The sequence below is a fragment of the Bombina bombina genome, chromosome 6, assembly GCF_027579735.1.
Source record: "Bombina bombina isolate aBomBom1 chromosome 6, aBomBom1.pri, whole genome shotgun sequence".
In the NCBI taxonomy this organism is placed as follows: Eukaryota; Metazoa; Chordata; class Amphibia; order Anura; family Bombinatoridae; genus Bombina; species Bombina bombina.
This window is the reverse complement of record NC_069504.1, coordinates 666,882,421-666,905,844: the sequence shown is the minus strand read 5'-3', so window position 1 is coordinate 666,905,844 and position 23,424 is coordinate 666,882,421.

Genomic DNA, 23,424 nt, shown 5'->3' with positions numbered 1-23,424 from the left:
ACAAAAATAACAAATAAACAGACCCCAGCTGCCTCAAGTCTGGGCACATCTGTTTTAAACAATACTGTGCTGTGCTGTTTTTATTTTAGCATGATTTGTGGGAGGTAGAACATATTTTATGTTCTTCCATTGTAGTTGGTTATAATTATAAAAACTAGGTATAGTTTTCCAGTTTGTGAGTACATATTTAACAATGATGCACATACTGTTTTCACAAAGGTTGCGCACAATAGATACACACGCACACACACACACACACACACACACACACACACACACACACACACACACACACACACACACACACATATACTGTATATATATATATATATATATATATATATATATATATTTATATATATATATACTCTCTCTCTCTCTCTCTCTCTCTCTATACATATATATATATATATATATAAAAACAAACACAGTGGGGGCGGAGCCTGCAGTCTAACATGGAAGCCGTGTTTCTGTGAGCTCCGTGTGCTCAGTTGCAACAAACTGCTTTTTATATGGGATAACAACTCCAGATTAGATACCAAATGGAAGATATGCCTGTCTAAACTACTCGCCCAACATCGCTGAAGAGAGAGACAGGGGAAAGCTATCCGGCGTATACTTAAATAGGAGCCTGTGTTTTAACTGCGCCACAACTCCCGGAGCAAGCGGTCACCCACGTGACTGATTACTATACTAACTGGCAGTTACTATCAGGCTGACATAAGGGAGCACCATTGAACGCTGCGGTAAGACTCGGACATTACCTTTTCACACTCTCCCGCTACAAGTGGCTAGCACGCTCACACTTTAGAGCTTCAGCAGACCGCCATTGCGGCCTACTTGTCTAACCGGTCAGAAACTTTATAGGCTCACCCGGGTGCCTCCCCTTGCAACACAGAAGCACACAATAAACTGTGGGCAGCCATAAGACATCCAGCTCACCAAGCCTCCCTAGCCCCATAGTTAGTCAGCACATTTACCTCCCTGACTACAGCTAGGCCCCTGAGGCATAACAGCACAGCCTACAACAGGGAGCGGCAAGTTCGAGATTACAGGACACTATACTCACTTGATCTGTATAATTGCCGCCCCTGTATACAGCCTTACACCATCATGTCGACTAGGAAGGGCCATAAACCACAAAAGGGGCCCAAAAGCACCAAAGGTTCGCAAGGCCCCAACCTGGCTATGAAGGAATATTTTAAGCCACTAGATTCACTGTCACATGACCATATAAATGCACAGCAAGAAAATGGTAGCGATTCAGAAGACTCAGACTCAACCTCAATACAGCATACCCCACCCAGGCCCCTTACCAAGGCTGACTTAAGCACGCTACCTACTAAAGATGACTTTGCAGCGCTAATGACTCACGTTAGCCAGCTTATTAAAGAAGGTCTGAAGGAGGTTAGAAAAGACCTAAATGAACTGGGCAACAGGGTAGAATACTTAGAAGAGGGAACGGAGTATATAAACAACCAGCATGAGGAAATGTCACGGCAACTTCATCAGCAAAGTGTTATCATAGATGACCTACATCAGCACGTCGAAGACCTCGATAACAGGGGCAGAAGGCAGAATATTCGTATCCGTGGCATCCCAGAAAGTGTACTAAATCAGCAACTTGGGGACTATCTGCAAAATCTATTTAAGCACCTTGCTAACCCATTGGAGATCCCAAACATGCCGCTTGACAGAGCCCACAGAGCCCTACGTCCTCCCCCAAGGCCTTCAGACCCACCTAGGGATGTGATCCTGAAATTCCAGAATTATAAGGATAAAGAAACTATATATAACGCTGCCAGGAAAACTCAAACTGTTCTATTTGAAGGATCAAAACTTCAGATATTCGCAGACTTAAGCCCCATTACACTGGCTAAAAGAAAGGAGGCTAGATACCTTACTCAGCACCTTCAAAATCTGGGCATTCAGTACAGATGGGGCTTCCCCTTCTGCCTCAAAGTCATCAGAGGCCCCCAAACGTATATTTACAGAACACCAGAAGATCTAGAGATTTTTTGTAAGGGGCTCAATATCTCCTTACCTGTCCTTCCTAAGTTGAATGATCACCCTCACCCTGCATTAGAGCTGAAGGATTCACACCCCAAACCACAACGGCAGAATTGGTCGACAGTAAACAGGAAAAGAAACAGAACCACCTGTAACTCTCCACAACCCGCCGATACTGCTTCTGCACCACCTTTCACTTGATCAAGTTTTCCTGAGGGCTTTAGCTCGCCCTTTCCTTCCTATCATTTGGTGTAATATGAAGCCTTTTTTTTTTCTTTGTGTGGTTCTCTTCGCTTAGTTAGCCTCATTAAGCGTACACTGTACTGTACTGTAATGACCTAGTGACTTTCTGACCACATGAAAACCACAACCTCTCTACAAGCAGACTTTTGTTTTGTCTTATGTTTTATTGTTTCCAAGTTGCTCCCCTCCCCAGTTTCATATAAAATGCATGTGCTATATCCCACGATGTATGGGCTTGGTCTTTACACTAATTATCCTAACATGTGTGCCCAGGAATATGCTCAAGAGAATCTGCCTGATGCCTCGCCCTCTCTCCTTCCTAAATTTAAACAGGCTGCCTTGCAGTAGCATTCTCAGGCTATAATCCCTGACAGCTTCTTTCAGCCCGAGTTTATTGTTGCATCGAGCGTAGCTCTAAATATAGAGTTTCCTTTTTTCCCCTCTTATTATCATTGTTTGTTTGATACCCTCATATAGTGTGATGTCAACACTCAGTTTTTCTTTTAATTTGAACCCCTCCTCTTTTAATTGTTTTATTTATAGTTTCTTTGTTTTATGTCATCCAACAATGCTCTACTTGTCAAAAATGTTGTTTTATGCAAATTTCTCACTATATGAACTAATGTTTTTGCTTGTGCTCTCCCTCCAGCAAGCCGGATTTCACTCATTCTTCTCTGCTCCCTCTTCTCCCAAGTTGTATCCTGTCACTGTTGCTCTACTGCCGGGTCTCAAGGTTACAGGTAGGTGCTCCTCAGTGGGTGACCATACACTCCATACACTCCATATATATAATATAACCCACACACAACGCATAGCAGCATATCATAGTACTATATTCACTTTACCTCTCTCTCGTCATGAGCTCCCCTAATGTTAAATTCCTTTCACTAAACGTGAAAGGCCTTAACTCCCCGACCAAGCGGTCTGTCGCTCTAAACTGGTTTCATAAGCAAGAGGCCGACATTATCTATATGCAGGAGACTCACTTTGCCCTAGCAGCGGCCCCGACATGCTCCTCTCGCACCTATCCAACGGGGTACTTTGCCCATAACACAACTAAAACAAACGGAGTGGGTATATTGGTTCACAGAAGACTTCCCTTCTCTCTCTTATCCAAACACCAAGATGAAACAGGTAGAATCTTAGTCTTAATAGGCACCCTGTATAACCAGCCAGTCACTCTAATGAACTTATATGCTCCTAACAAACACCAGGCGAAATTCTTTAGGAAAGCTTTAGATATTCTCACACCCATAGCTACTGGTCTTGTGCTGTTGGCAGGTGACTTTAACGTCGCTCTGTCACCGGCGCTGGACTGTTCATTGGGGCGCAGCTGCATACCTACCTCCACACTACATTCTATTCAGAGTAAAATACAGAACCTGTCTTTAGTGGATATTTGGAGACTCCATCACCCCCAGACAAAAACCTATACCTTCTACTCATATCCCCAGAGATCCTCATCTAGGATCGACTATATTTTTATTGATCAGAATCACCTACACTTGACAAGACACTCGTACATTACCCCCGTGTCATGGACAGACCACTCCGCTGTCTCCATAGAGATCTCCTGGCCCTCAGCCCCCGTGTCCCAATACTGTTGGAGACTAGACGAATCACTGCTTAAGAATGTACAATTATCCGAGGAGATCACCCGATCCTTAGCGGACTATTTTGCCCTAAATGACAATGGCACGACGAAATCTCAAATAGTATGGGACGCACACAAGGCAGTTATCAGAGGGGATTTCCTTAAATATAAAGCAAATCTAGTTAAACTAAGGAGAAAAGAATTCGATTCACTGACAACAAATCTAAATAGAGCTGCGACAGAATTTGCAATTGCACCACACGACAAACTCCTAGAGAATAAGCTGACGAAAGCCAGAAGAGATCTTAACGCATATCTCAATAGGGAAGCCCTGAAACATGCCTTTTTCTTACGCAAGCTTTACTTCACAGAGGGGAATAAGATAGGCACATTATTGGCCAAAGCGCTCCGTCAAAGGACGCTTAACTCCTTTATACACAAAATATCTTCGCAAGACTCAGTAGATATTCAAGATAGCAAGGGAATAGCTGGAGTGTTTCATACATTTTTCAAATCCCTATACCAACTCCCCCCCTTAAATGACAGCCAAACTCGAGCGGAATGTGAGGATTATGTTCGCCGTGCAGGTCTTCAGACCCTGTCCCAGTCGGAATCAGACCAACTTGATGCACCCATTGAAGTGGCCGAGATTCTCTCAGCTATTGAATCCCTACCTAACCACAAAACCCCTGGCCCAGACGGACTGTCCAATTCCTACTATAAATCTTTCAAGCACATTCTAGCCCCACATTTAGCCACTTTATTCAAATCAGTAGATAATCATGAACCTTTCTCCAGAGATATGATGTCAGCACATATTACCTTGATCCACAAGCAAGATAAACCCCCTAACCTTCCGGGTAGCTACCGCCCCATTTCCTTAATTAACACGGACGCAAAAATTTATGCCAAAATTATCGCTACCAGAATTAATAAACTGCTACCACGACTTATACACACTGACCAGACAGGCTTTATTCCGCGTCGGGAGGCCAGAGACAATACTATCCGAACATTGCACTTAATAGACTACGTGTCTACCTCCAAAATTGAATCAGTCCTGGTCTCTACCGACGCGGAAAAAGCATTCGACAGACTGAACTGGACATATCTTAAATCGACCCTGACGGAATTCGGCTTTGGAGACACGACCATAAATAGAATCTTTAGTTTATATCACTGTCCTTCAGCTAGGATCAAAGTTAATAACACCCTCTCAGACCCCTTTCAAATACACAATGGAACCCGCCAGGGGTGCCCACTTTCTCCATTGCTGTTTGCAATAGCAATGGAACCATTAGCCACACACATTAGGAATAATATGAACATTAAGGGGATTACAATAGGTCCTTCCGAATACAAAATCAGTCTATATGCCGACGACATCTTGTTAACTCTGTCCGACCCCCGTAATTCGATCACTCACCTCCTAACAGAGTTCCGACGGTTTGGTAACCTTTCACACTTTCACATAAATGATCAAAAATCTAATATCCTTAATATAAACATGAAGCCTAAACAATTTGCGGCCATTTCCGAAATATACCCATATCATTTATGCACCGATCAGATAAAATATCTAGGTATTGCCCTCACTCCCAAAGTAAGCTCCCTCTTTCAGGCTAATTATATTCCGCTCCTTAAACGTATCCAATCTAATAGCCAAAATTGGCAATCCAAACCGTTTTCCTGGTGGGGCAGAATGCAGGTAGTTAAGATGTCTATCTTGCCTCTTGTGCTGTACACTCTCCAGACAGTCCCTATTGACCTCCCTCAGACTTACCTAGACCAGCTACAGTTGACCCTTAATAAATTCATATGGGGAAGCAAAAGACCTAGAGTAGCGAGGCACACTTTATATCGACCAAAGATCAAAGGAGGACTGGCGGTCCCATGCATCACCCAGTACTACCAAGCGGGCACACTACAACGAGTGTTCGACTGGCATGTAGGACACATAGATAAAGCATGGATATCACTAGATACACACATTCTCCAATCTCCTCAAATAGGCCCTCTCTGTTGGCTGCCTCATACTTATAGACCGCTAGTGACAAAAACTTCGCCCCTATATAAACATATTTTCCACACATGGGACAATATCCTGGATCACGTCCCTGGAATCTCCTCCCCTTTTTCCCCCATGTTTCCGATTTTCCAAAACACGGAATGGCTACAAAGCATCCATAACGCGAGCAAATACACTAGATTTTCTGACTTAGGCCACTCCTCTCCACTTTGTGAATTCCTTCACTTGGGCACATTGAAATCTGCTCCTGAGTTGTCAGATGTTCTGCAGGGCACCTTTGGACAATGGCTTAAATACTCTCAATTACAGCACCTTTTAGCAACCTCCCCCCATAAACTCTCTCTCCTTCGCCCCCTTACACACTTTGAATCTATTTGCAGACATGGAGGAGCCCTAAAGGGTTCCCTAGCCTTGTCTAAAAGAATCCTCGACGCGTGCCTATATAAACGGCTACCTAAAACCACTCAGACTTGGTCAGCTGAGTTGGAACTGGAATTCTCAGAGGAGCAGTGGGAAAAAATGTATCAGCGCACTCACAGCTCATCCACCTCCACCCAAATTTTGGAAATGAATTACAAAATCATAACCAGGTGGTACTTAACACCGTTGAGACTCTCCCGCATTTATCCTGGCTCCCCTTTTGGATGTTGGAGGGGCTGCGGAGGCGTTGGTCACATGACCCATATATGGTGGTCATGCCCTAAGCTGCGGGCCTTTTGGCAGGCTCTGCGACGATTTGTAGCACCATTATTTGATACACCATTTGTAATTACACCCGCCATGGTACTATTCAATGACACACCCAAACAGTCCTGTAAACTCCGCGCGCATCTCCTCCAGATATGTTTGAACGGAGCGAAATCCCTTATAGCTAGGGCTTGGAAAACGGAAATAGTTCCCACAATAGAGACCTGGAAGGCGCGAACACAAGAGTTAATCCACCTAGAGGAGTACTATTATTTTAAAAATAACAGGATGACACACTACCACCTTGTCAAATTCTATTGGGAAACCATTAACCCACTGAGACCCCAGCACTAGCACCTGTAACCTCTCCTCTCACCTATCCCTTTTCTGTCCCCTCCCTAACACTGTCTCCGCCTTCACCTCCATCTTTGTATCCGCCTTAGCGCACCTGTTGCCAATTGTCCTACTAGCCTTTACCCGGCAGATAATTAACTAATTAACTAATTGTTTTACTACAATCCTAAAAATTGTTGTGATGACTTATACCGTCTTGTCCCCGCTTCATAATGTTCTTAATTATACTTGTCTATTTGGAATTTTATTTATTTTTCCCCCTTTTCCTTTCCCTCTTTTTCTTATTTTGTTGTAAATTTGAAAATTGTTCAATAAAAAACAATATTTAAAAAAAAAAAAAAAAAAAAACAAACACAGTATGTTTACTTTGTTCTTACAAATCTACAAATTATATACCTGATATCTGTAAACTTTGTAAAGTATAGAAAACCTTAAAAAATCTGAGCACTGCACAACGCATAGTTGGGATCAGAGGTCAAGTGCTAAAAAAAAATGTGGGAACTCCACAATTAATATTGTTTTACACACACAAACACACACACACACACTGCATTTATATGTATATAAACTATACACCTGGGTAATGAAAGTAAATTAAAACCAATGAAGGGCTGAATGGTTGCCTTTGAGCCTTAGGATAGACACCCATGGTTACAATTTTACATGGCAGAGCTGAAATTTTTTATTTCTATTTTAGGATTCAACTGCTACTGAATACTGAGAAGCCAGACACACACTTTTTAGAACACATGAAAGGACATTTGTATATAGATGATGTTGAATAATCCAAAAATCTAAGAGCCTTAGTACAATTTTAGCAGATGTTTATCCCTGGCCCTCAGGATGTGTAAGGCTCTGCAATGTAAACATCTGATATCATGATCTTGATAAGTTTTGTGTGTGCACTCACTCTGCAGTAAGAAACAATGATAATGGGATTTAAAGTAAAATTATGGTCACATAGCGTCTGAGTGTCATTTTCGTTTTTCATTACCGCATACTGTATACCAAGTAAATGTGAAGCAAGTAACACTGGCAGAGGAAGCAGGAGGCATGAGGGCACAGTAACATTGAAAGCAAAACAGGTCACCTTGTATTTTGGGATGAAACTGATAAGGTTGAATCTGAAGCAAATACATTATCTTGCACAGGTCAGCATTTTGCAGAGAATCTGGCTGGCTGACCATAAATTGATAGACATACAGACAATAACACAGATAAACAGACCATACATACTATTGGTGTATAAAGTAAAGTAATTTGGCCTATCTACTACAAGATGTTTCAAAAACTCCTTTAATTGCAAAGACTATTTTACTTTGTGTGTACACATGTATTTCCCTTGCAAACCTCATCCCAGCTATCTCTGGAAGAACTAAAAGGAATTCCAATCAGAGAGAAAGCATGAAACTTCCTGCTTGATTAGCACATTCTTTCTTTGGTGAAACACTGAACTTTTTTTAAAACAACTTTAAAATAACTAAATTAGACACACATGAACGCCTGTTTAATGTCAAGATCCAGGGTGTATATACTTTGTTTTTAACTCACAAGGTGCATAGCCAGATTATCTGCAATTCCTCAATCCCTCCTTCCTCCCCTCTTCTTCCTTTCTAGGGCTGGCTGAGACCTCCATGTCTGAAAGCAACTCCAGACTCATTCTCTGTCACAGAGTCTCACACACTTACGGTGCAATAGTCGTATTTCTGCTGAGGGGAGTTAAATAACTCCAGAGCAAGACATACAGAAATGTAAGCTCCATGTGTTCCACACAGTGTGGGATGATCACACTGCAGGACCGCTGACAGACTTGCATTTAGTGTATTTATTGTAGGAAGTGTTACTGCCCGTTAATAGAGGATCTCACTGTCCCTCTAGCCAGACTGTGCTTCAGCTCTTTCCAACAGCAGCAGCAGTGTTTACTGAAGCATTTTTCTTCTCTGTCCAGGAGGAACTTAGTTCCTCCTGCACAAATAGTGCAAGAACTCAGTTCCCATGCGTTCCCACTGGACTTGAAACCTGATTTATAAGACTTTTCTGTATTCTTCAAACAAATTAACATACTAGTTTACTGTGAAAATTGTTAGAACATCTCATTTGCTTCTAATAGTTTTCAGTGGACTAATTCTCTTGCGTAAAGTCTTTTTTCTATGGGACTTCCATAGCGCCGATATTTTGGAGGCCAAAAAGTGATCGGTATAGCCTATCCCGCAAGATTCGTAACGCATTCTAAAGTCAGTAGTTATGAGTTTTACACTACAAAGCTGTAGCATAAAACGTATAACTAAAGAGTTATAAAGTACAATAACACCCATAAACTACCTATTAACCCCTAAACCGAGGCCCTCCCACATCGCAAATTTATTAACCCCTAATCTGCCGTCCCCAACGTCGCCGCCACTATACTAAAGTTATTAACCCATAAACCTAAGTCTAACCCTAACCCTAACACCCCCTAACTTAAATATAATTAAAATAAATCTAAAAAAAACCTACTATTAATAACTAAATAATTCCTATTTAAAACTAAATACTTACCTGTAAAATAAACCCTAAGCTACAGTAGCTACAATATAACTAATAGTTACATTGTATCTAGCTTAGGTTTTATTTTTATTTTACAGCTAAGTTTATGGTTAATAAATATAATGTAGGTGTCAGCGATGTTGGGGGCAGCAGATGAGGGGTTAATAAGTATAATGTAGATGTCGGCGATGTCCGGAGTGGCAGATTAGGGGTTAATAAATATAATGTAGGTGTTGGCGATGTCGGGGGTGGCAGATTAGGGGTTAATAAGTGTAAGATTAGGGGTGTTTAGACTCAGGGGGCGCGATCCGATATACCACGTAGTTTTCGGCGCAAGCGAGTGAACCCGTGCTGCCCGTAGTTTCACCTCACACATCGGGGTATTACATATACCCCGCCGGCAGTTGCTAAAGTGCCGTAACTCGGACAAACTAACGATGTCCAGAAATGAGTGTAAGTACAAATTTCTGAAGTCGCCAGTGACTTACGGCACTTTAGAAAATGCCTGTGCCTACAAAAACTTACTAAAATATGAAATCTCCCATAACTGTCTAACCTGCCTCCCAAACATCATCCCGACACGTATACCCCTATATCCGCAATCCCCCCTCTCACACCTAATAATAAATGTATTAACCCCTAGGCCGACAACCCCCCACAACGCTATAAGCCTAATTATTAACCCCTAAACCACCATAGCCCACACCGCAATAAACCTATCCTAGTATTAACCCCTAAACCGCCGCTCCTGGACCCCGCCGCCACCTACATTAAATTTATTAACCCCTAATCTGACCCCCCTACACCGCTGCCACCTACATTAAATATATTAAACCCTAATCTGACCCCCCTACACTGCCGCCACCTACATTAAATATATTACCCCTAAACCTAAGTCTAACCCTAAAACTCCCTAACTTAACTATTATTTAAATAAATCTAAATAAAATTAATATTATTAACTAAATTATTCCTATTTAAAACTAAATACTTACCTATAAAATAAACCCTAAGATAGCTACAATATAATTAATAATTACATTGTAGCTATTTTAGGATTTATATTTATTTTACAGGTAACTTTGTATTTATTTTAACACTAAATTACAAAAAAGAAAAAAAATATTACAAGAAGTTTAATCTAATTACACCTAATCTAACAACAAACAAAAAGCCCCCCAAAATAATAAAATTTCCCTACCCTAAACTAAATTACAAATAGCCCTTAAAAGGGACTTTTGCGGGGCATTGCCCCAAAGTAATCAGCTTTTTTACCAGCCCTTAAAAGGAATTTTTGCGGGGCTCCGACTGGAGGACCACTTGTGCCCGGATCAGATGAAGAGTTAGGCTCGGCTGGGTGAAGACGACTCAAGGTAGGGTGATCTTCAATGGGGTAGTGTTAGGTTTATTTAAGGGGGGATCGGGTGGGTTTTAGAGTAGGGGTGTGTGGGTGGTGGGTTGTAATGTTGGGGGGGTATTTTTTTTTTACAGGTAAAAGAGCTGATTACTTTGGGGCAATGCCCCGCAAAAAGCCCTTTTAAGGGCTGGTAAAAGAGCTGATTACTTTGGGGCAATACCCCACAAAAGGTCCTTTTAAGGGCTATTTGTAATTTAGTTTAGGGTAGGGAAATTTTATTATTTTGGGGGGCTTTTTTATTTTATTAGGGGGCTTAGATTAGGTGTAATTAGAATAAACTTCTTGCAATATTTTTTATTTTTGTAATTTAGTGGGTTTTTTTTGTAATATAGTTTAGTTTATTTAATTGTATTTTATTTTAGATAATTGTAGTTAATTTATTTAATTAATTTATTGATAGTGAAGTGTTAGGTGTATTTGTAACTTAGGTTAGGATTTATTTTACAGGTAATTTTGTAACTATTTTAACTAGGTAGCTATTAAATAGTTATTAACTATTTCATAGCTATTGTACCTAGCTAAAATAAATACAAAGTTACCTGTAAAATAAATATAAATCCTAAAATAGCTACAATGTAATTATTAATTATATTGTAGCTATCTTAGGGTTTATTTTATAGGGAAGTATTTAGTTTTAAATAGGAATATTTTAGTTAATAATATTAATATTATTTAGATTTATTTAAATAATAATTAAGTTAGGGGGTGTTAGGGTTGGACTTAGGTTTAGGGGGTAATATATTTAATGTAGGTGGTGGTGGTGTAGGGGGGTCAGATTAGGGGTTAATATATTTAATGTAGGTGGCAGCGGTGTAGGGGGGTCAGATTAGGGGTTGATATGTTTAATGTAGGTGGCGGCAGTGTAGGGGGGTCAGATTAGAGGGTAATACATTTAATGTAGGTGGCGGCGGGGTCCGGGAGCGGCGGTTTAGGGGTTAAACACTTTATTTAGTGGCGGTGGGGTCCGGGCGCGGCGGTTTAGGGGTTAAACACTTTATTAGGTATTGCGGTGGGGGATTGCGGTTGACAGGTAGATAGACATTGCGCATGCGTTAGGTGTTTTTTATTTTATTTATATGCGGCACTGTATATAGGATACCAAACCCGCGCAAAAAACGGCATCACCGGCTTTTCCGGGCGACGCTGCATATCGGATGGGGCCCAGGGTTCCTGTAAGGGTGTTAGGTGTAAACATAAATTTAGTTTCCCCAAAGGAATCAATGGGACTGCGTTTACGGAGCTATACACTGCTTTATTGCTTTTTTTCAGCCGGCTCTCCCCATTGATGTCTATGGGGAAATCGTGCACTAGCACATACAACCAGCTCACCGCTGACTTAAGCAGCGCTGGTATTGGAGCGTGGTATGGAGCACAATTTTGCTCTATGCTCACTTCTTGCCTTTTTTTTTTCAGGAAAACCTGTAATACCAGCGCTGTAGGCAAGTGAACGGTGACAATAACATGCAAGTTAGCAACGCACCCCTCTTACCGCAAAACTCGTGATTTAGCCGTATGATTGTGCAGATAGTAAAACTAGAGAGATCAAGAAAAATTGCAGATTTTAAGAATATTAGCAGAAAAGCTGAGATCTATAGCAAACAGCAGAAAAACAACAAATGATGAACTAAAACAAAGTCCTTTATTCTACAGTGCCCTTTTAAAAAAAAGTTACAATTTAGTGCCAAATCAAAGCATCTGATCTCAACATAACCTAGACCATGCCTGCCATCCCCACAATGTGTCTTGGGCCACTAGCTGTTCTCTACAAGAATACTGTTCTAGCAGAAGGTTATCAGAGAACAGAGGTAGGTGGGGGTCACTAAGTGGGTCTGTAGGTGCATATCCTAACAAATTTGGGATGAGGAGACTGGTGGTTTAGTCAGGGAGATAAGAGGGACAGAGACACAGTAAACTGGGGCAAAGTCATATCAGGATGGAGTTGAGTGGGGATTGGGTGGAGCTGGGTGAAGCTTGGGAGGGATTGGGTGGATCAGGGTAGGGATAGGCAGACATGAAAAATGTTTATAAGGTCCTGGAGAACTTTGGTAAGGTCAACAGGAAAAGATCCCAAACTATTACAACCCTTAAAATGCAGGATAGTTGGGAGCTTTGTTTAAGGCTCATTTAAAGGGTTAGACATTGATTCCCATTATTATAATGACTATTATAAATGCAATTAAATTAAACAGTTTTTTTTTTTAATTAAGCTTTTGCATACCTTATTTTTTAGCATTAAACTATCATGAAATAAACAGTAATGACCGCCCATAAAATGAGGCATGGATCATGTAAATCCAGCATCCGCCTCCCATCCAATGGTGAAGCGGTTGGGCCCCTTAATTTCCATATTGCCTTCAGTCAACATTGCATGCACAGTCTCAATGTTAATGTACAGCTGTTCACAGCCTATTTATCAGTATTGGAGGGGCAGCTTCACACAGGCAAATGAGAGGAGACAGGGAATAGTAAAATAATCTTAGCTGAGACTAGCTGTGCAAGACTTTGCTTTTGTCCCAGTTTAGCCCTGCACTAACGAGAGCAGCGTATATACTAGAATTCTTCCCTGCCTGTGATTTAGTGCATCTTTGCTTCAGACTTTGAATACAGCAGCAGTGTGAAAGCTCTGTTTATTTAAACTGTCCAGCTTATCTCCCCCTCTCGCTTGCTGTGTTTGCTTGATTAGTGAGGGCTCCAATTCCACATGAAAGCAAACAGCAAGAGGGAGGGGGAGATGAGTCTGACAGTGTAAATAAACAGAGCTCTCAAACTCACGTGGTAAATGTCTGAAGCACAGATGCACTTCATCACAGACAGGGAAGAATTGTAACATACACGCTGTTAATGCCAGTTTCTTAGATACTGTGAAACAAATCTGTCAGGTGGCTAGAGATGCCGCTCTAGCATACTAGTAACTTATGTTCCTGCCACCTCTCAGTAGACTGCTGAAAGCGGTGCTGGAGACAGGGGGGGCGAGTCTGCGCATGTGTTGTTAATGCAAATAGTTTAATTGCGCATGTGGGCCACCATGATGTTTCTACCTAGCAGGGTCGGCTCCAAGGGGGGGCATTGGGGGCAATTCCCACCCAAATGGAATTCTGTGCCCCCTCAAAACACAGGATTTTTTTAAATTATTTTTTTTATTTTTTTTTTACTTACATTTTTTTATTTTTTTGCCCCGCAACTTTTCTGGGGGTGGGGCTTGTGCGCGCTCAAATGTGCACTCAGTCAGTGCAGTGGAAGGCTGGGGTATGAGAGAGAGAGTCTGCATCAGTCAGGAAGTGGAAGGAAGAACTTGAAGGTAAGGTGCTTAGTTAAAAAAACATACATAAAAATCAGTGCGCCAAAAAACCTATAGAAAAATATATATAAAAACATATAGTGCATAAAAATAATAATAAAACACCTATAGGTAAATAGATGGATAATGCATATAAGATATAGTGACAAGTGAAATCAAATACCCAACCAAAGCACACCACTGTAGGAAAGTGATGGGAATGAGAAAAATGGACAGTTCAACTAGTCCAAAATACAGATCCTGAATCTGGAACAGATGGCAGGCTGCTTCTTCAAATTTCTTGTTGGTGTCCCAAGATGTTAAACTCTGCAGAAGTGAATAATAAAAAAAGAAGGCGCCACCATAGTGCACAATCAGATGTATAGAACACGCCAATATAACAAGTAAGACCGTACTTACAAGATGTATGACACTTGAGAAGTGTCACAACCGCCTTCTGGACTGTTATAGAGTCGTCCAGCTAACTCCCCCTGGTTAGTCTCTGAAATCCTTTTGGACGTGAGAGCGGCGATGACAAAGGAAACCTGTATCCAGCAACCATTTCACAGAGCCGGCTCGTCCTGTAATAGCCAATAATACTATAGATACAATGTATCAGGTAGAAAGTGGATAAGAAATAGTTTGTGGCAAAAAGTCTTGTAAAAGCACACAGACTTTATTTTCAGTACAAAAGCACAACGTTTCTCGGTCTCTCCTGAGGTGCTTAGTTAGAACGTGCACTTTAGCAATCCAGCCTGCCTGGGGTTGACAACGTTTAGCTCTGCAGTGAACACTCAGTGAAGGAGCCACCGCACTGATATTTAACTGCTGTGCAGTTGTTTTTTTTAAATTCCCCTCATGCTTGTTATCAGCCGCTGCTTGTAGTTGCCAGCTGAATAACTTTAATGTGTGGGACAGTGTGTGTTATTTAAACTTGTTATAACACAGCACGGCCATCGCTATCTAACTAATAAATCAGGTGCTGCAGAGACACTGGAAGTGCAATTTACATTCTCCCTGATACGTGAACTTAATCCTACAAGCCCCTCTGCACATAAAAAAACGATAAGAGCTTTTAGGGTTAAGCTCACTGAGCAGAGAGTATAAATTGCAGCTGCCAGTGTCACAGTACAGCATCTGATTTATTACTAGTTAGATAGGTGGTTGTCCCTATAGGCTGTGCAGACAGAGTAGTGTGTTTGATGTAGTCAGGGAGATCAGATGTATATGATCTGGAAAGAGACAGAGGGAACAATATGTTGTGTGGCAATGTGGCATTCAGACTGTATTATTTGTTTAAAATAAGCCATAACTCTATTAGTTAATAAATGCACACATGGAATATTTTTCTTTTAACAACTAATGCAGAAGCATAGCATGTTCATGCAAAAAAACAAAAAGCAAATGTATGCCATGAGCCTACAGTGGTCGTATTAAAAAAAAAAAAGAGATTACATAATGTTTAATATGAATAATATCCTCTAATTCACTGGTGCTTAGGATAATAATGTTAAATAATAATGTTAAAAATATATTGCATATTCCATCTGTGGCACTCTAAAATGTGAAGGAACAGTCTACTCCAAATTTTTCATAGTTCCATAGATAACTTTATTAACCATACCCCAACTTTGTACAATTAACACAATTATATTAATATACTTTTTAGCACTGTGATTGCCTGTTTCTAAGCTTCTGCAGACTGCCCCATTTTATACACACACAGATGAGAGAGAGAGAGAGAGAGACTTTAAAAATAATAAATAAAATAAAATAATGAATTGTTATGTAATGCTGCATGCTGGGGGGCAGAGTTAGCTGCTGAACTGTGAGGTTGCATCACGCATCTGCAAGGAGCTCCGTGCCTTAACCTCTTATTTGGAATTGGAAGTTAATTAGAGACTTTTTGGACTTTTCTTTAACCCTATTAATTTTACATAAATATCGTGAGTTACTAATTTTTTAAAACAATAGACCATGATAAGAGTATGATTGTATCATATAAATATGTCTGTAAATGGCTACCAGCTTTTATCGACGCTTCAAAAGTACACTGTGCCGGGCCTAAGATCACAGTGCACTTTTGAGTACATAGGTTGTATTAAGTAGCCTGATATCCATTCGTTATTGTGAAATAGGTATAGCTAAATCTAATCTACTAAATTTTCAGTACCTGAAAACCTAGTATCCTCACTGCTATTGCAAACAAAGGAATTAATTGCATTGGGGGGTTTGGGGTGAATGGCTGTTTAGGGCACATGATTGAGATTTGAGAATGAGTTTAAGGGTTTTGGATCATGGGGTTAAGGGGTGAATTGTTTTTAATGAGCTATTGCACTGGGGGTCTCAAGTTTAATGGCTCTGTTTTAGTGCACTGCATAGGATTTAGATATAATTATTTTACCTAGTGTTTTAGCACATATTCTCCAAATGTTAATAGTGGGGGGATAAGCCAACCAGAAGCTACACTTTCCTGCAGAATATGTAGGTCTGCTCTTTTTTTTTGACTCTCATACATGTTTTGTAAATGCGTGCCCCCTCATGAAATAAAATGCTCCCCCCATTTCATTTGTTCTAGAGCCGACCCTGCTACCTAGGTAGAACATTGTAACAGGCTACATCATAATAAGTAGAAAATGGGTTTGGCATAAAATTAAATTTTCAATTAAAATTGCAAGAAATGGAAAGAAAACTTAACAAAGGTCCCAATTACAAATTGCTTTATTATAAAAAGAAGTTTTGAAAAAGTTAAAAATATTTTTTGGGTTTACTATCCCTTTAAGAACGTTTCTAACTGTTGTGAACATATTCACTCCGCCCCTTTTATCTCACTCTAAAGTCATGCCCATTTACCAACAGATGTTTCAGTACTTATTTTGACCTATATTTGATAACATATAGGGGAATATTTATCAAAGCGTCAACTATTGTATTTGCGGGTGTCAATGCGCTCGCCTAACATCACCAAACATTGCGGCCGCAGATCTCAATATGCTCTCCTTATTTATAAACAATGCTGTCAAAAACCTGCGCACCAAGTACGGGGCGATGAGCATCAGACTGTTGTTAACTAACAGTCATCGATGATGCTGTTATTCGGGTTTTTCACAACTTTATTTATACCAACTAAACTGCTACAAAGTACACTAACACCCATGAACTACCTATTAACCCTTAAACCACCCCCCTCCCGCATCGCGGACACTAAAATAAACCTAATAACCCCTAATCTGCTGCCCCGACATCGCCGGAACCTAAATAAAATGTATTAACCCCTATTCAGCCACTCCTCGACACCGCCGCCACTAAATAAACTTATTAACCCTAAACCTCTGGCCTCCCACATCACCACCCTTAACTAAACCTATTATTCCCTAAACCGTCAGCCCCCCATATCGCAAAAATCTAAATTAAACTATTAACCCCTAAACCTAACAACCCCCTAACTTTAAATTAAAATTACAAGATCCCTATCTTAATATAAATTAAAACTTACCTGTAGAATTAAAATAAACTCATTTTAAACTATTAATTAACCTACCCTAACTATTATACTACAATTAAATTAAACTACCAATTAAATAAACTAAATTACATATTAAAAAACCTAACCGTACTAAAATTATTTAAATATACAATTAAACCTTATTAAAAAGTAATAAATTACCACAAAAAAATAAGTTACAAAAACAAACACTAAATTACGAAAAATAACAAACCAAATTATCAAAAATAAAAAAATGTACACCTAATCTAAAAATAAAAAAGCCCCCCCAAAATAAAAAAACCCTAGCCTACAATAAACTACCAATGACCCTTAAAAGGGCATTTTGTTGGGCATTGCCCCAAAGATATCAGCTCTTTTACCTGGCAAAAAAAATACAAACACCCCCTCCAACAGTAAAACCCACCACCCAACCACCCCCCCCCCAAATAAAAACCCTAACTCTAAAAAAAAACCTAAGCTACCCATTGCCCTGAAAAGGGCATTTGTATGGGCATTACCCTTAAAAGGGCATTTAGTTCTTTTACTGCCCAGACCCTAATCTAAAAATAAAACTCACCCAAAAAACCCTTAAAAAACCTAACACTAACCCCTGACGGTCCACTTACCGTTGTTGAAGTCTCGCTTGAAGGATCCATCCAGCCCGCAAAGTCCTCATCCATGCGGCAAGGAGTCTTCATCCAGGCAGCTTCTTCTATCTTCATCCAGCTGGCTCGGAGCGGGTCCATCCTGAAAGCATCTGACTGATTTGAACAGCCAATAGAATTTCAGTAGCTCTCATCCTATTGGCTGATTTGAACAGCCAATAGGATTTCAGAAGCTCACCTCCTATTGGCTGATTTTAATTTAACACTCAAATCAGCCAATAACAATGCAAGGGACGCCATCTTGAATCACATCCCTTGCATTGAAGCATTCAGTTTATGGTGGTGACCGTAAGAAGAATTTTTGATAAATGAGGAGTGTGAAACACATTGCTCAGTGATTTTGCACTATTTTGCTATTTCGTCTTACATACTGATCTTGTAACTAAGGGCTGTTAGCAGCCTGTTTTCCTCCAACACAGGTGTTTCTTTTCCATTTGGCGGCTTTTTTCCGGATTTCTCTGAAGTCTTGCCTGTGAGGCGGTCAGCGTCTGAGCTCCGTGGTGATCCGTGGAGTGTAAAGGACAGATTGGGACCCCTGGCAGAAAGGAGAACCGGATACGGCGCAAACCTTCGGTTACTAATGTGTAAGTACCGATGTGCTTTTGCTTTGTGAAGCATTTGATATCTACCTAAGCGGACGCTTATGTTTTCTACCTAGATGCCGGAGTGGAATATATACGAGCGCCAAGAAGGCTAAGGTATATCACAGGACTAGTAATTATGATAAATTAATCACATCCAAGTTGGTTTCAAATAGACCAACCAAGGTACAACTTATTATACAATAGACCTTACAATCAATAGGTATAGAGTCACCATTTATTAAAATCCAAGCATAACAACCAATTATGGTTGTGAGAAGTAAATTACTATATAAAATCACAGAAATAGTATATAAAATCACAAAAATAGATTAAAAAAAACCTTTCCAAATAAAATCTACACCATAAAAAATGATAGAAAATTGTTTTTTTAGGACAATAATGACCTTGAACCTGGGGAATTGGACCTCTGTTGGTGGTTAAACTAGCTGTTCAATAAGTGTCCTAAGCATAAAAGTTGTCAAATTTTCTACTATGTGATAATTGTGAACCAAAAAACACCCTGTGGTGAGTTAAGTGGACAAAATATTCATATGTGAAAAATCATATGTGAAGGACGATGAAGTAGGTTTCAAACTAGTGAAAACAAAAAGAATAATTCAAACTAGTGAAAACAAAAAGAATAATTCAGTTACCATATAATCCCTACTTGAACGATACTGGTATGTTCTTCTTAGTAAAAATCAAACGTGTAATCCAAATAATAACAAATGAAATCACAATTGTGTACAAGTGAATAAACTAAAAAACAGTGCTGACCTAAAAAATGGAGGGGTATATTACCAGACAAATTATAAATTGTGCAAACAATCTAACTATATGTTAACTGAAGATATGGTTCAGTTAGATCCCTCTAAAATTGACTCGGCGGTCACAGTGGCATTAACAGACTTTACATTCAGAGTTAAATTACAAAATACATAATATACAAAAACAATAAAAAGTCCCAAAGAAAGTCAAAGTGGAGCTCTGATTTACAATAATCCTAATTGGGTCCAAAGGAAGGAAGTGATCCTGGGGATTAGTGGCGATCCAGTATCCTAATCCGTTTGAGACAAAGACCTGAAAAAAATAAAAAGTGCACTAAACCAATAGCCTATAGGGTGCAGATTATTGGTAAACAAACTCACCCCAATAGGCTATATCCTGGGAGTAGAACAAGCCTCACAAATCATGTGTCGATCGTCCGTCTACGTGTTTCGGCCCTTTAGAGGGCCTTTTTCAAGACATAATGAGGCTCTGTTATTACTGACCTTATATACTGCTGGTTGTGGGAGTTTCTGTAAATTGAGGCGCCAAACCTACTGAGATGGAGTCGGGTTGCCCGCCAATTCCCCATTGCACTTCCGTTTCGCTATACCGGATATCCAGGTTGTCCGTACTTCTGGTTGAGTCATTTCCGGTTAGAGCGGAACCATTTTTAGGAAGGGCAAGTGGGAATGGGGGGATTGGTCAATAATTTTGAAATTTTGGGATAAGGAAATGTAATATTACCAAACTGAAGTAGTCATAGTAAACTATTCTGATATTAACAGGAGGTCCTGGTTATCAATATTTTATACAGGGGTGTTTTATGCTATTGCTTCTTCAGATGGAATTACATTTTAGGCGATTTTAAGCTTGTATACTCCAGGATTTACAAAATTCAGACATTCACAAATAGATATGCTCAATAATTTAATGACAGCCTAATGTACAAATGATCTTATCTTACTATTCGGCCACATAAAAAGTTTGTCATATTCTGTCAAGTTGTTTATAGATATAAATTACATATATCTGTTAGCATAGTGTACATTAGTGAGATGTATAGAGACTGAGAGATATAGTCTTTATTCTGGGGTGACCTTCAAATCACATGTTTACAACTTTGTGTCTCAGAGGGTCACTATTTCTCTATGTCCTGAGTTATATCTCAACTAATATATTGGATTGGTTTATGGAGAATGTAATTTACCATTGGTTAGGTTGAGTAAGATCATTTTTATATCTGCAAATTTTCCGTTTCACTATGTATATAATAGTATAAAAAGATAGAATAAATACATTGAGATGTTGAACTGTTTGTGGTTCACTGCCCATCCTTGTAGTACAAATAGTTGATGGATACAATTAATGGACTCATGTGGATTCTCAACTTGGACGTATGAATTAATACTAGTAGAGAATGAATCCCTAATTGTGAGAAATAGTATAGTTTGAGATAAGGGTTATTTGTTGATTCTTAAGGACCTAATTGAGACCAAGGATGAGGGTCAGCACATGGCAAATAGACATTTGGAGGAAGATATTATACAATCCCTTAACATCCGTATCTCTGTTGTAGAAGATATATTTGAAGATTCAGTATCTTTAAAAATAGTATCAGGGATATGTTTGGGTAGTTTCACATCTATGCTTCTATACTGTCGGCAACGTCCCTTTTGGATTGCTTTAACTTGTTCAGGGTGTTTCAGAATAGGTGGACGATCTCAAAATTGGCATTGAGTCCCTTTGGGTAAATGCAATCCAAATGGAAAATCAATTTGGACTCTGTTTTCAGCATTCTTGCCTCCATATTCCCCCCTCGCCAATCTTTATTCAGTTTGCATATTCCCAGATATCTGAAACTTTTGTTGTTCCCTCCATGAACTTCTTTAAAATGTTTATAGAGAGGCAGATCCACTTTCTTCCACTTTATCTGTAGGAGGTGTTCCCGGATCCTGTCTCTCAACTTCCTGGTGGTCTGGCCTGTCGTATATACCTCTCTAGTCTAAGGGCTGTCACTAAATGAGTGTTTAGCAACAGATGTATATGTATGATTCTCGCAAAAGAAGATAAAAATTAGATGCTTATAAGAATTATTCTTTATTTTAATATGACTTTATATGCCTTCGTTAGACAAAACCCTAACTATAGACAAATATTTAATCTGGGTTATCTAACAGATTAAATTAATAATCATATTTATCAAATATTAGTTGACATAAACTATTTATTAATCACAGAAAGATGAATACATACCCCGAGATCTGGAGGCTGAAGATAACCATAGCTTCATACAAAGGCAAAGCTTATATACACATTTTAAGCCAATGAAATCAAAGCATACCATAAATGAAAATGCTATCTTTGTATATTTTAACTTCCTTAAAAGACTTTATAATTTTGGCTGACATATAGAAAATACTATTTTAACTTGTTCATGCGCAGTGTATTAGAGTGTTAATAATACTATGTGTCTAGCTAGCAGTATAGGTGTTTTGATTGACAACAGCAACTGAATGTAAATGTCACAGTTTTAAATACATTGTCTTTAAAACACTATTTAACCCATTACTAACTAAACTGACTAATCCTATCTAAGTTAATTTAATTTATAACTCTTCCATATTCTATATCTTAATTTATATCTAAATGTTTTATCTATGAATAACATATTTAATGTGTAATTCTTCTTTGAAATTGTATATTTTTCTAATCATGATTTTATAATTTATTCTAATCATGATTTTGTAACTCCACATGGCCCACGTACTGTAGGCCACACCCACATTCGATTAGGTACACCACATGATGGTCCATACATCTTATGATCTGCTTGATGTTATATAGTTCGTTTGTGATCTTAGACTTGAAGGCATCAGTTTTCATCCCATGCTTGCAGGCCTTACAAAGATGACATGGAAAGAACCCTTGTAACTTATTTCCCAAGACCCCCATAGGATTCTTGGGTGTTCTGTTCTTTGGGACACTGGGGGCTAAAATCGATTTGAGGTTGTTTGCTTTCCTGAAGATGAAGCTTGGTTGTTCCATTAGGTGTTCACCTAAGACATCATCATCCTTTAAAAGATGCCAGTGTCGTTTGATTATATCCTCAATTGTTTTCCTTCTCTCACTATATTGAGTTATGAAAGGTATCTTCAGGTTTTCAGGAGTTGTTCTGTTATGTTTGTTCTTATAAGTAAGGAGGGTTTCTCTTTTAAGATGGTTTACTTCCTCAATTGTTTTGTCTATGAAAGATTCATTATAGCCCCTTTCCAGAAATCTGTTTTTGAGTGTTATCGACTGCTTGGCCCACATATCCTCACTTGAGCAATTTTTTCTTATCCTCATTAGTTGTCCCTTCGGGAATGTTCTACCTAGATGCCCTACATCTCCCAAGATTCACTCACCCTCTGGAAGGTTTGAATGTTTATCAGTCTACATCTACCTTGCTGACAAATCTGGGGGACATTTTGGAGAAATACACTCGAGTAAAGAAAGCTCTGCCTAAGAAAGAACTTTTAACCACTTTTATTTTTATTTTTATTTGTATCTATTTTTGTTATTAATATACACTGTATCTTTTTGTCATTATATGTTTTTCTTGTTTCTAAATGTTTGAACACATTTGGAATTTGTGATAAAACTTTGGTAGTAGTCAAGACCGGTCAATATTAAAGTAGGTTAGATTAGTGTGTTTATATATATATATATATATATATATATATATATATATATATATTTGTTTGTTTTTTAAATGAATTTAATTAAGTGTATTTTAATAGAAAT